Genomic DNA, 4,150 nt, shown 5'->3' on the forward strand with positions numbered 1-4,150 from the left:
GAATGGACAATGCATTGAGCATGACACTTAGGCTGTTTATAAGCATTATGCATGCCTCGCATGTGTTAACTTAACATTGTGGTTGTTTCTGTTTATAAGTGTTATAAAGAAAATTTGACCTAAAATAAATATTCAGAGTTGCATGCGAACTTAGAGTGAAATCAATTTTTTAAAAGGGTTTTAAAATTGGATTGAGATAGACCTAAGTTGAATGGTTCTAAAGTGTTTAGTAACCTAGATTAATCTTTTAAAATTGGTTGAATAAAATATTAAATTTGTTGTAAACCTATCTATAAGGGACCTTTTGTCTAAGACGGGTTCTGGCTAGGCTGGGGTTCTTAAGTTGACAGAAATGTAACACCCCTACCTAGGAACCTACCTGGAAAGATGAATTAGATAGGTTTTCAACAAGCATGCAACGATTTGGTCAAAGATTCCGTTAAAGAGTTTAATGGATGATGATCAAAAGTTGTTTAACTATCCAAGGTAAATGTTTCTCTTGGGAAAACCTAAAAGTCACTTAGTTAAAATCCTTAGTCGTGTTTTTTCTAAGTAAGCTAAACCCTAGGTTATAAAATACTGAGTGGGAGGAAGAGGCGTATCAGATATGTCTATGATTCCACTCACGTTTCTCCCTATATATTCACACTGTAAGATTCATGCTTGGCTTTGTGGTGCCCAGGATGCATCCCCCTTTGGATGGTGTTTGCATGAGTCAATATCAAGGTGAACGGATAGTGTTTATAGTAAGTGGGTGAAAGGTGTGTGTCAACACGTCCTATGGTCTCTATCATTCGTTCTCACTGTGAGATTATTTTGTACGCCCTCGTGTCACCTTCGGAGCATCCCCCTACGGATGGGTTTTGTGTAGTTGGTCAATATCAAGGTGAACTCCAGAATTGGATAGGTTCGCTTTAGGTTTTTCCCCATTCGGATTTTTTCCCTTCAGATTGGCCTTTTGGGATGGACCTCTAGGGCTTAAAATGGCGGGTCACACTTACGGGAGATTGTAAAGTAAGTTAATGATCTCTTTGCTAAATCAATGATGGCTTTTCGTTATAGGAACAAGAGTTGTTCTGGTATTAATGACTGGTTGAGAACTTCTCAATTCAGAGGAGGGATAACTAACCTCCCTTCGGCGGCTTTTTTCCTAAACCTTTGAAGCGCCATTGCAAAACTAAATGTCACACGGGGTTCATGTTAGTTTTGCTAAAACCTTATTGGATGTTGTCTTGTTTTACAATGGGTATTTGCTTAAAATCTAAAATAGGTCAATGTGTTTTTCTTTTCAGCAACTTGTTAGTATTTCTGTTTAAAGCTTTTAAAAATGACCGATCACTTACAGTGGAAAGAATCGTGTGAAACGAATTTCAAGGCAAACGACCTCCATCCCACTACTCTCCAAAAGAGGAGACAAGACAGTAAATATGATTTATTGGTCTTAGAGACACGTCTGGTAGAGAATGATGATTGTGCCTGGATCCTCGAATCAGATGTTACCAATCATGTCAGTTCCTCTTACCAAGGATTCAGCTCTTGGCAAACGTGACCACAGGGAGAGATGACTCTTCAATTCGATACAGGTGAGGTTGTTTCAACTGTTGTTGTAGGCAGGTTGAAGTTATTTGTTGACAAGAAACGTTATTTGTTATTGGATAATATTTTTGTAGTTCCTCATATTAAGAGGAACTTAATCTCGGTTTCTTGTCTCATTGAACAAGGCTACACTATCTTCTTTTCTGAGAATAAAATGTTTATTTTCAAGAATGGAATGGAGATGGGTTATGATTCAATGGAAAATAACTTATATGTACTAAGGCCGTTAGTCATAAAAGTCTTGTTTAACACTGAAATGTTCAGGGTGGCAACAACAGCTAAAAGACCAAAGGTTTCTCCAAAGAAAAACGCCCATATTTAGAATCTTAGGTTAGGTCACATCAACCTCAATAGGATTAAGAAGTTGGTGAACAATGAACTTCTAAAGAATTTAGAAGAAAACTCCTTGCCGATATGTGAATCATGCCTCAAAGGCAAGATGACCAAACAACCTTTTACTAGAAAAGGTTACAGAGCCAAGGAAGCCTTGGAACTTGTACATTCAGACTTTTGTGATCCAATGAATGTTAAAGCTCGAGGTGGGTATGAATGTTTCATCTCTTTCATAGATGATTATTCAAGGTTTGGGTATCTCTTCCTAATGCAACGTAAGTCTGAAGCCCTTGACAAGTTCAAGGAGTATAAGGTTGAAGTTGAAAATTTATTAGGTAAGAAGATAAAAACAATACGATCTAATCATGATGGAGAGTATATAGACCTCTAATTCCAGAACTATTTGATAGAACATGGAATTGCGTCTCAACTCTCGACCCCTGGTACACCTCAGTAGAATGGTGTATCAGAAAGGAGAAACAGGACCTTGTTGGACATGGTTCGGTTTATGATAGTTATGCTCATCTTTCAGGCTCGTTTTGGGGTTATGCAATGTAGATTGTATGTTATATCCTAAACAACGTTCCCTCGAAAAGTGTTTCTGAAATACCTTTTGAGTTATGGAGAAGCCGTAAAGATAGTTTATGCCACTTCAGGATTTGCGGCTATCCAGCGCATGTGCTAGCGACTAACCCAAAGAAGTTAGAACTGCGTTCGAAGGTTTTTTTCTTTGTAGGCTACCCCAAGGAAACGAAAGGAGGATACTTCTATGATCCGAGTGAGAACAAAGTGTTTGTTTTCACTAATGCTATCTTCTTGGAAGAAGACCACATGAGGGATCATAAGCCACGAAGTAAGCTCGTTTTACATGAGATCTCTAGTGAGACTAAGACTACTGAACGTTCAACAAAATTTGTTGAACATATCAACAAAAGTTGTTGAGGTCGGAACGTCTAGTCAACCAGCTCAAGAGTTGAGACTGCCTCGACGTAGTGGGAGGGTTATAAACCCACCGAATCGCTACATGGGTTTGACTGAAGTCCATAACGTCATTACGAATGATGGGGTCGAGGATCCGTTGTCTTTTAAGAAAGCAATGAAGGATGTTGACAAAGATGAATGGGTTAAGGCCATGAACAATGTCTGGGAGCTTGTTGATCCATCTGATGGGGTAAGACCTATTGATGTAAGTGGATATTTAAGCAAAAGAGAGGTGTAGATGGAAAGGTGTAAACTTTTAAGGCTAGACTCGTGGCAAAGGGTTATACCCAAGTTGAGGGAGTTGACTATGAGGAAACTTTCTCACCTGTTGTCATGTTGAAGTCTATTCGGATTCTTCTGTCCATAGCCACATTTTATGATTGTGAAATATGGCAAATGGACGTCAAGACTGGCTTTCTTAATGGTAATCTTGAGGAGACCATCTATATGACTCAACCAGAGGGGTTCGTAGTTTCAGATCAAAAGCAAAGAGTTTGCAGGCTTAATAGGTCAATTTATGGACTGAAACAAGCATCTATATCATGGAACATCATATGTGACACTGTTGTCAAGTTGTTTGGCTTTGACCAGAATGTTGATGAGCCTTGTGTTTACAAGAAGATCATCAACAGCTCATTAGCTTTCCTGGTACTGTATGTGGATGATATCCTACTCATTGGGAATGATGTAGGGTATCTGACTGACATTAAGAAGTGGCTAACTGCCCAGTTCTAAATGAATGATTTGGGTGAGGCACAGTATGTTCTAGGGATCCAGATTATTCGGGATCGCAAGAACAAATGGTTAGCTTTGTCTCAGGCATCGTACATTGATCAAATGTTGATCAGGTACAGGATGCAAGATTCCAAGAGGGCTTTGTTACCCTTCAGGCATGGAATCGTTTTATCTAAAGATCAATGTCCTAAGACACCTCAAAAGGTTGAGGATATGAGACGGATTCCCTATGCTTTTACTGTAAGAAGCTTGATGTATGCAATATTGTGTACCTGATCTGACATTTACTATGCACTAGGGATTGTCAGTGGGTATCAGTTCAATCTAGGATTTAATCACTGGACGACGGTCAAGACGATCTTCAAGTATCTTCGGAGTCTCGTTGGTCTTCTTCTTACCCTTTGTAAGAGTCCAATCCACTTTCGTAAGATTTTTTATTGTATTTCCTTCAGTATGTTGTTATCAGATTACTTTAGGTTTAGTAGGTAGTAAGTGTCACAAAGGG

The sequence above is a fragment of the Benincasa hispida genome, chromosome 11 (assembly GCF_009727055.1).
Source record: "Benincasa hispida cultivar B227 chromosome 11, ASM972705v1, whole genome shotgun sequence".
Taxonomy (NCBI): Eukaryota; Viridiplantae; Streptophyta; class Magnoliopsida; order Cucurbitales; family Cucurbitaceae; genus Benincasa; species Benincasa hispida.